General features: G+C 35.5%; 1 non-coding gene across 1 annotated transcript; it reads left to right on the forward strand.

The window, feature by feature from the left end:
* Positions 1-359: 359 nt before the first annotated feature.
* Positions 360-466, forward strand: LOC117020944 (U6 spliceosomal RNA). Its single transcript, XR_004422769.1, has one exon. It is a non-coding gene; the product is annotated as a U6 spliceosomal RNA (small nuclear RNA).
* The last annotated feature ends 10824 nt before the right edge of the window (positions 467-11290 follow it).

An 11290-nucleotide genomic window follows, 5' to 3' on the forward strand; every position in this document is an offset into this window, starting at 1 on the left:
TTGTGGGGCATTGATAGCTCAGCCTCACATAACCACAAGGATTGAAATCTGATAGAGGTTTTACCACCCTGTAGTTGCCTCATCTAGAATGCACACCCTCCCAGTCACTAGAGCAGAGAAGGAGACAACCTGGATACTCACACACGTGCTTCTCACTGCTTCAGATTGGAAGTGATGTGTACCAATGTCACTTTCATTTTACTAGCTATAATGAGTCACATGGTTCTACTTAATTGCAGGGAAACTGGGAAATGTAAAAGAATAATTGGTGGGCATATATGTTAGTGTTACAGCTTCTGCTACAGGTACATGTCTATAGACTGATAAATTTATTCACTCATCAAAAATGATAAATTGAGGTGCTCGCTTCGGCAGCACATATACTAAAATTGGAATGATACAGAGAAGATTAGCACGGCCCCTGCGCAAGGATGACACGCAAATACGTGAAGCGTTCCATTAAAAAAAAAAAAAAGATAAATTGAGTTTATATGCCCGGTCAGAACCATAATTCAGAACCATATCCAAATGTTGTTATAGAATATGAAGCAATAATTTTCCATTCAAATACAACCAGAGAGTAGATAAGGAATCTGTGCCTATCCCAAGTTAAGACAGTCAACCTTCCAGCATTTGAGGAGGATTAGTCATCCGTTTATTAATTGATGGAGCTTTGAAAATACTTTTTAGTAAGACATTGTTCTGTTACCCCTGGGTCCATGTCTATTCAGTTATGCAAATTATCTGACATAAACACCAAATGCTTTGCTGCTGTCTTACAGATATGAAAAAATTATTAATCAGTATTTCAAATTGGGTATTCTTTTAATTTTTCTAAATTGTTATGGATTTTTCTGCATGAGAATCAAAACCCATGAAAAGGATCATGGATGTCAAAATTTTGAGAAACAGTTCTAGACACAGTATAGTCAAGCTCCAAAGGGTCCTCAAAGCGCTTGAAATTAATTATATGTAAGAATTTTGTGTGACTGGGCACGTATTCTGGCAAGAGTCATTCAATTCTCAGAGATTTAATGAACATCAAAGGAAAATCATCACTGGCTTTAATCAGTATTTATTTATTAAGTGAATAAATGAATGCTGACGAGCATTATTTAATGAAGATTCCATGAAATGTGGGTTATACAGGAATGAACACTATTTCGGAGATATTTAGGTTGCAAAGAACCTCCTAGAGTGTTTTAGTGCAGTGATGTACACAAATGAGAGGGCTCTTTCAATGAGTTTTGGCTTCTGAAAAACAGAAGAAAAGCAGGACCTCAATGGATTTGAGTACTATGTGAAGAAGAGAAGCAGAAGAAATTGACAAGTAGCAAACAGGTTAAGATATTTAAAAGTTTAAAACTTTGTTATGTTAGAGTGTGTTATTTGTATCTAGTATGTAAGGAAAAAGTACTGAAAATGCATTCAAGACTCTGAGCTCCAAATTAATGAGAAAAAAAGTCTGTTCTCCTACTTATTTGTCATGGAGAAGGGCTAAAGAACATTCCTTTTTGCAGTGTGTGTGTGTGTGTGTATATATATATAAATGATCAGAATGCACTTAGTGGATGAATTGATAGTTTTAAAGACTTCAGGAAACCTTGGATAAAAGGATTAGATAGAGCAAAAGAGTAGACCAAAACATTCCTGTGGAATAATGTACCTATGTTTAAAATTTGGGAGTTGAGCTTATGGTCTTTCTGGCTTCGTCCACCTCTTAACTTCAACTTTCACAGGTTGAAGAAAATGGTCTGGGCTTTCAGCCACCCTCTTATTAGTATTTCAGGCACCCTGCATGAATTTGGGGCTAAGATTCAGGTCATGTGTTACTAGAAACAATGGTAATTTCAGAAGAACAGTCAACAAATTAGATATGTTTACATTAAAAGGATCTTAGTTATTATATTTGTATTGTGTAGACATACTATATAGATGGGTATTGTATGCAGTTTAGATTAATTAGTTTATGGGTATCAAAATACTTTGATGATGAACTTTTAGTTGCTTGCAGTGTTAGTCACTGAATTATTTTTCTCAGTTTATCCTTTTTTGCTTGTTTGTTTCCATTAGTAGATGTCACTTAAGAACAGTCTTGATAAATATTCAATTTGGTGTACTCAGTTCAATTTCGGAAACATTTATTAAGTATCTACCCTGGGCTGCCTTTGGCGGGCCATGGGAATACATAAGTGGATAAGACCCTGCTTTCACATAGCTGTCAGTGGAAAGGGTTTTCAATGCTATGGTAAATGAAGGCATATCGTGATTTGGGAGAACATGGGGAAGTAAGTGAATTCAGGAAAAAAAAGAGAACATAAAAGGTTTTATAAAGGAGATGTAGCTGTAGAGTTCTGAAGGATAAGCAAGAGTTAGAAGGTAATAATGAATAATGGAGGCAAGGGTATTACAAACAGAGACAATAGTATAGTGTGAGAGATAGGGTGTGTTCAATGAAATTTCAGTAGATACACATATTGCACACAGGGTGGGGAGACTGGAATGAAAACTGAGTCAGGCAGAACCGGGTCATAAAGTCAGTATACCCAGAAGGGAATAAAGTGATCACATTCAACATCTGAAGCTATTCTTCTGGCTAGAATGTAGAGGGTGGAAAGGATGAGGGAAAGAAAGAAGGCAGGGTGAAGGCTCAGAAGGCTCTCCAGTGGTCCGAGGGAGAAACTGATGTAACTGTGAACAGTGAGGATGGAGAAAAGAGGACAGATTTCAGAGATATTAAGGAGGAAAATATGCAGGATTTTATGATGTATGTGAAATGGATGATGAGAGAGAGGCAAGAAAATGGGAGGATTTCCCGATTTCTGTCCTTGGTGATTGAGTTTCATTAAATAGGGAAGGGAATATAATCTGGCAAATAACATGTTTTGGAAGCATCTGACATTTTCTTTTTCAGCATGAGTAGAATATAGCATACGCCAGACTGTAAATTATACCCAACATATTTTGTAACATGGAAATACTGTCTGCTTTTCTGGGTAAAAATATGAAATTTATAACTAAACATTCATAAACAAATTGTTTCAATATGGGACTCTTGACAGGCCCATCCTCTCTAGAGGCTCTGGTATAAGAATGTGCTGCTGTGTGTATTTTGTAAGAAAGATGCACACCTCTGTTTTGTTAACAAACTTGCAGAAAATAATTTGAAAAAGAAAAAAGAAAACTCATTTCAGCTCTTGCCATTTGAGGAGTATAGTATAAAGTGTTTTCCTGTCCCTTCTATCACTGAGAATTTTTTGAAATACCTCTTCTCTACTCTTACAAATTGATAGGAGTCAGCAGTAGTGAATGTATTTAGTTCCTTTAATTTCACACATTTTGCAAATGACAATTTCAGTTTGTCTTATTGTTAATTCTTTCTTTTTTCTGTGATAGAAGTGGGATAATTAAGTTAACAAAATTTTCTTTTTAGCCTTCAAGAGACTTTGGGGTGGTCCAGAGGTAAAATGACATTCAGATAAAGTTATCTCCATTTTGAATTGTTAGTAGGTATCTCAGTACGTGATGCAAGGCCTGGAAGTGATGTGATGATTGTAATGATCCGGCAGGCAGCTGATTCCTTTGCTGAGTATCTTATTATCAGTTGCCATATCCCTTTGCGTTTCTCTCCTTGACATACTTGACATTTTCCAGAACTCTCCCTGCATTCCCTGCTTCTGGTTCAACTATAGTTTCAAGAATTTGGCACTTCTGGGTTAAAAAAGTTTGGGTTGCAAGTTAGCATCAGACAATTAACACTAAACACCTAATTTCTTACTTCAACTGTGATCATAAATCACTGGAACATAAACTAAAATGGGAGTAAGGGAAGAAAAAAAATCTACAAAAGTTTGTCTCTATTCTAGCTACCTTTTCATAGAAAGTATATGATTTTCTTTTATGTTTTTATAGACACAAATAGCAAGCTTATTCAAATTAATAATATTCATTATTTAAAATAATTAGCAGTAGTCTAACCTAGCATATATGTGTTTTACTTTTCAAATATTTCAAAACCCACATGAGCAACAAAAGCAATAAGTGATATACTGATTCCTTTTCAATTGATATAATTTTATTTGTAAACTTTTCTTATTAAACAATAGAAGTATATGGCCATGCTTTTTAAATTTAAATTTTGTAAGTATGTAAGAATTCAGTTAAAGAGTATAATTAAACAGTAAAATTTTTGTTGCTCTTTAATCTTCTTTACTTAAGTCTCATTATGACTAACTAATGCAAATGTAAATTATTCAAGTGTAATGTATTTGGAAAAACCTCAAAACCATGTTCCAGATGGTTAAGGTAAAATAATTAAAAGATTAAATCTATTCAGACCATACTAGTCAAATCTAGTGCCTTTAAACAACATTCATTAGAGTTTTGGTACTCTATATCCTAGACCTTTATCCCTCCCATTATAAATCCCACAGGTTCTTTTTGATTTTGTTTTGTTGTCAACTTACACTGAAAGACGCTGAGTTTGAAACTGAGGGAGATTATGGCTCCATAGTGTCTACTGAGGAAGACCACAAGGTCAGGGCATCTCAAGTTAGTGTTTGCTGACAAAGATGTGTCCCTCACCTGCCCATAGTGAGTGTGAAAGGCTTCCGAAGTAGGAGTCAGAAGTTGTAGTTTCAGAACTGTCGTTTACATTCTGGGTCACTGAAAAAAAAAATCACGTCTGCTCTCAAAGATCAGCTGACAGATCCCATCAAACATCAACCTCCGTGACTTGCCTCTAATGGCAGTGCATGTTTCTTGCACCATGCAGTGAGGTCAGTGAACCTCTTTTCTCAGGCTGCTCATGATGCGTTCAAGCCCAATGCATCTCCCTGCCAACTAAGAGGGAAGTGCAGCCCGTTTGACGGTCACATGTCCTTACTCTCCCTCCTGTAGTGGCCTTAGCTAGGCATAATGTTCTGGTTTTCTTTTCCTTTCTCCCTTCTCTTTCCTCATTTCTATAGCCCAGGACTCTCAGCTTCCTTTTTTGCCCAGCCAGCCTGCCATGATGCACCATAAGTTTCCCACTTCTAGTTAAATCTAACTTCACAGTCTTGATTTCTAGCCCTTTGGTGTTTCTCCAATATACTTTTGTTGGTAATATATCAGTGGTGGTTAGTGGCTTGGTGCTGTACTGATTCTGGACAATGTATTTATATTTCGAGTTTCAGTAAATAATAAACTCAAGGGAATGTCAAGAAAAGTTTTGATGTTGGTCTATGACAGGCAGATATCAGTGAGTATACATAACCCTTGCAAAAGGAATTATCCACTAAAAATAACTTAGATGGAGAAATAACGTGGGAGCCTCAGGGAGTCTTCCCACTTACCTGACTTCATTCCTAAATTCCATGCCTGATTGAATCTATGAAGCACTTGGGCCATAACTGGATTCCTTTACATTAGGACACATCTAAGAGTAGAAGATAATTCAGATTTCTTTCTTTGGTCTACACAAAATTTGAAGTTTTAAAAGATCAATTTAAAAATTGTTATTTCGAAAGTCCCTCTAAGCATGTTTTAAGGGCTTGACCCAGTGACAATCTTAAATTGATTTTTTAATTTCTTTGTTCTTTTATAAGGATGTTTATTTCAACTTCCAGACCTTAAACACACAGAGGTTCCCTTAGAATCAGGACCACTTCCAGGCCTTGCATAGCCACGGACGTCCCTATTGGGGAAGTAAAGGGCCCTAGGCTGTACCTCACCCAAACATTTCTGAAATTTGGGGCTGGATGGGCTTAGACTAATTTATGGCTGCAGATATGAACAGAACAAAAGCAAGATTTGACTCCTTTTAAGGGACTGAGGTAGGGAGTTCAGCAGTAGGAAATCTGTTCAAAGCATTAATCATGGAGCAAGAACTGGATTTGTAGGGGGAGGTTTGCCCTCAAAGTAGATGAGAACAAATGATGGAGGTGAAATGTGAGCCATGGCATACAGGAGAATGAGCACTTTTGAAGAGCATTTGCAGTGGAATCCCTAGCAAAGAGAGGATCGGATGACTGGTAAAAATGTTGAGTCTGGTCAGATACTTTTACATTAAGCAGAGACTTATTATATTTTTACTTTGATTTTTCCAATTAAATACAACATGAGTCACTGGAGAAATGGAAAATGCCAAAGTAGAAGGAAATTTAAAAATATCATACGAGGGTAAAGAAAACAGGTTGTGAAGCTCAATATAGAAATGTCTGCCTAGACATGTGCACATTCAGATATCTGAGCCCCCTGTGATTATGACAGGGGCTCATCCAAATGAAAAAAGTCGAGGAAGGAAAAGAAAGCACAGGGTTGGGGAAGCTATAGATGCAGGCCTAGGCAACTACTCTTGTGTATCCTTGTGTATGAACTTGTTTTAAAAAACACTGTATGTGAATTGAGAACAAAGAGTACTGTCCACCATAGCAGGACTCGTCTACAGAACTGAAGTTTTCAAAATTGTGAAGAAACAACATAGGTTAAGATGATAGGCTGTCTCTTTCTATAAAGAATACAACATGCCCTCTTGCCATTACTTTTGGACTGAGATCTGTGGAAGCTAGAAGATTTCCTTCAGTGTACCATGTGCTTTATGAGAGAGGGTGTGGACTAGTGGCCACTTCTGTCAGTTTTAGGTACAGTTTATACTGGGCTTCTTTTTATTCCTACACAGTACTTCAGTTCTTTTATAAAACTCCACCCTGTTCTTCCTCTAGCCACAGGACTCTGTTGACCCATTCATTTTTTATTCCCACGAGGTCCCGATTTACTCTTCTTCCATGAGCATTGCTGTAGTTTCTGATGTCCTCAGCCTCACCTTTCACACAATCATAGATATTCAGGAATAGCCATTATTTGTGAGTGTAAAATATTTTAAACAAAAATGTAGCAAAGAAAACAAAAAGGTGAGAAGATTTTGGCTAGGGACGCTGATGTGCTATGACACTGAAAGCATATGTACATTTTTTTTTTTTTTCCCTGTGGGACTGGCCAGCACTTTTTCCAAGAACAAGTGGGCCATCTTAGATATGCCATTACAGCATTCAGTGTACTAAAGACCCATCTTCAGCCACAACTTTTGTCCCTCTGGTCATCTCCCCATTTAACACCTCTGCTAGGTTCTGTGATGCAATGATATGCAAATCAGAAATAAGGTCCCTGTCCTCATAGGATCTGTTGGCAGTGAGAATATAAGATTTAAGGAAGTCATTATACAAATATAAAAATCAAGCCATGCTAAACATTTGAGCAAGAGGTGCAGTGAGCGATGATGAAGTTTGTGTTGACGTTGCAAAAGCAATCCCTTCACATGTGGCACGTAACATTAAAGGCAAGAAGTGAGTCAACCCTGTTTAACCTGACTGGATTTGGTATCTGAATCACAGAAAAAGCTACAGTAAATAATAAGTAAAGATTTATTCAAGTATGATCTACAAGCACATATCTCTAGTCTGTTACTTCCCTTCAGTTTCTATAAAAATGACTTTGTGCAAAAATGGGTGGAATTTTTATCACTAATCATCTGGTATTTACATGGGTTTCTGTATATTCTCAATTTACCTGCCTTGGGAATCTCACATATTACCTGAAAATTATCATCTGGCACATAAATGAAGACCTTCGTTTATGTTCCAAACCAGGAGACTAAATATCCAGTCATAACCTCATAATCAAGATAGGTACACAGTGTATTCAGTACATAGTAAAAGGAGTCATTGAACATTTCACTTTTGATAAATGTGTTTCTCAGTTCCTATGGTCTGGTCACGCTTGCGGTAGGACAACCTGGTAATGTGAGCCAAACCATGCCCTCAAATTACATACTGAAATTCTCTAAAATTCAACTGTAGCTATTTATGTGTTGACTGATTACTATTACTATAGAAAAATATCCTTTTAGTTTAATATGTTTAATGGAGTTATTTATAGGGATGGATTTGTCTGTAAATACATATATGTATATTGAATTGTATATGTTACATATACATATATATTATATATAACAAAACTGTATGAAAAATATGAATATTCAAGGAAACACATTTTGGGTTACTAATTTTTCCATTATCTCCTTTATTGGCTGATATCTAATATATAACTACTAGCTTTCATTAGTTTTATGTTAGTTAAGTTTTAAAGACAGACAAGAATGCAAGAAGGAGCATTTAAAAGGTAAAGAACTCACTGAAGGTCATTTTCAGAGCTAGGTAAAGTATGATATTTTCCTAGGCGGCTTTACTTTATGCTCTGTCAATGAATTCCATCTGTATTTCCACAAGAAAGCATATAGTTTTCACTCCTTTCTTATTAAGAAACACCCATATTAGGAATCTAATACCAACTTTATTTTTATTGTTACTTTTGGTTTTAACCTTGGCTCTGTCTCTTATACCCTTGGGCAAATAACATTCTCTTTGAATTTCAAACTTCTCATAAAAATGAGGATAATAATGTCTCCATTGAATACCTCAAAGGATTACTGTGAAGATCAAATTAAATGGCATTTGTAAAACAACTTTGTAATCTACAATATGCTATGCAGATATTTTATTAAAGTAATCTCCTTTCTTCTGTTTTCAACGGAAAAGCTGACCCATGGTAGAAAACTGCTCAGAATATGATGATGCACCTAAAATCAGTCATTCTCAACTTTAGGCTGAGTTCAGAGGTATGGGGTGGGAACCAGGGGTGGGAAGAGACTGAAGGAATCTTCTCTGCATGAACAAGTTGATAACAACATAGAATAAGTTGTTTTGATCAATCTCCAAAAACATACTAGGATATTATTTCTTGTAGTGGGTAAAAGTCGTCTTTCTTTCTAGAATTAGTCCTAATATTGATTTCTGGACATGGTACTTCATAAATTCTTGACATTTCCTAATGACAGCACTTTATTCTATTACATATTGTCTTGTATTTTCCTTCATTCTACTTCCCACGACCTCTTTGAATCTTTTTTCAGTCAGTTAATCGAAATGAGTGGTTCAACGATTCCAAGTCATTTTTGAATTTGGAAAGTATATACCTATATTTTTATTGTATTTTTTACAGGAGATTAAGTGCATGCTAGTATATGCTAGGCCCTGTGGTAGTCTTGAGGAGAATACAAGATGAGTAAAAATCATGGCACCTTAGTTCCTTTTAGACTTTTCTAGTCTACTGGGAAGAGAAAGATAATATACTGTAGTAGCTCAGAAAAAATAGTGATATTATGTTAAAATTTACCCAATAGTTGTATAGTCAACAAGCCTAAGTCATTAAACAAACTCTCTAAATGTAAATGAAATAAAGAAATGGTACTAAAATATTTGCTGTTTCTTTCTTTTGCTGGTTTTCAGTTAAATTTCTGTTTATGGAGAGGGTTTTAAAGATGTTTCGAAGAAAGATATTAGGTTGGTGAAAAAGTAATTGAGACCTTTGCAATTATTTTTAATCTTTTAAACTGCAATTATTTTTGCACCAACCTAATAGTTGTATTCCTTAAAAATTATAGCATTGATATTTTCTGAATATAAAAGTCTACAAGTTCTGGGTTGCCTAACATATCTCAGGAGGCTGTTATGTAAGCTAGAAGGAAAAAAAGAGAGAAATCAAAGAGGACTGTAGATATATGTGTATATATGAGACAGAGAAGAAAGAAACTGGTAGAACAATGGGACAATATAGAAAAAGAGAGAGTGGAATAATACAAAATTCTTGGTTCTATGGTGAACTCATATTCACATTCAGCCATTGTGCTAAAAAATGTAATTATACCTTGTTAATGTTCACAAAAAATGAGATTCTGGTTCAGAATCTAACTCCAAGAAATTAACCTTTACCCTAAGGCTGCTCTGCTGGGGTCTACCTTTTCTGACATTTCTAAAGAGACTGTGTGTGTGTGTGTGTGTGTGTGTGTGTGTGTGTGTGTGTGTGTGTGTGTGTTTGAGAGAGAGAGAGAGAGAGAGAGAGAGAGAGAGAGAGAGAGAGAGAGAGAGAGACTGAACAAGAAAGTGAGGAAAACAAACCACAATTGAGAGATGAAAAGAGACAGCCCTGATTGAACTAGTAGGTCAAGGTGTGTTTGAAGATTGACCTCTCCTGGAGTTTTGATTTCCTCCCTGGGTGTACTTAGAATGACTTTAGAAGCTATAACTGAAGATTAAGACACATGACAGAACAAAATCATATATGTTTTTAATATTTTTAAGAGTCGTAAACCTAGATGACGAGAATAATATAAAGTAATGCTGGAGTTCTTCAAATTAAAAGAATGTTGGGGTCCCATGCAATAGCTTTTAGTATCCTTGTAGAGGTCCCATGTAGGTTCACAATTTCAGAAAGTCCAGTTCACGTCATGGCCTGTGGTGCCTCTTGAAGTTTTGAATGTGCAGTGTGGCATCCATTCTTAGAGCTGCAATAGATTACACATAAGTATCTCTAGAGAGATGAAGAAAGCAAGACTAACAAATCATTTAAGGAATTTAATTGTATGTATTTACATATACACATACATATAGCTATGTATATATAGTATACACACATACATATACACTATACTGTACTGTATATATACATGTGCATACATATATACACTCACATACATATAATAGAGTATTTATGTACTCATATATACTGTAGTATATATGTATATACATATAATACATATGTATACATTAGCTAATCAGAGAAATAGTTTATCTGGAAAACTTTAATTTTCTGGGGTAAGGTGGAAGAGTTAGGGAATGATAGAATTTAACTCAAAGATATGTCCTCTGTGGACTTCCAAGCAAACCCCATGATATAAGTAATAACAATAATAATAATAAAATTAGTTTACTTTTTAGGATTATGACAAAATTACCCTTGATGTCTGCAATTCTAGATTTCACACCCAAGGCAATACCCTTGGTCTTCAAGCAACCTCAGCCTTGCCAACTCAGAAGGCAATTCCCTTCTAGGAGTTAAGTGTCTTTAACTCTATGGAGCATCAAAATTCTAGCTATGAAAATTGAGTATAGAATGATGAAACAAACCAAACCTACAGTACTAAAATTTTTTATGATGAAATTTAATTTGTGCAGATTTTGGCATTTTATGCTTTTTTTTAAATGGAAGAGTTCACCCTATCAGAGCAACAAATGAGTGACTGAGTAACAAATTGGAGTAATTGACTTAAACTTGTGATTAAACTTTAAACTTGTTAAATCTTACAGCATTTTAAAGTAATAGTAGAACATGTAGGAAATCCAAAAGCTTATCATATTTATGAGTACATACTTAAGAGGATTACTTCAGTACATAGGATGTACTTCAAAAAGAAATA

Source organism: Rhinolophus ferrumequinum, chromosome 3, assembly GCF_004115265.2.
Source record: "Rhinolophus ferrumequinum isolate MPI-CBG mRhiFer1 chromosome 3, mRhiFer1_v1.p, whole genome shotgun sequence".
Lineage (NCBI taxonomy): Eukaryota > Metazoa > Chordata > Mammalia > Chiroptera > Rhinolophidae > Rhinolophus > Rhinolophus ferrumequinum.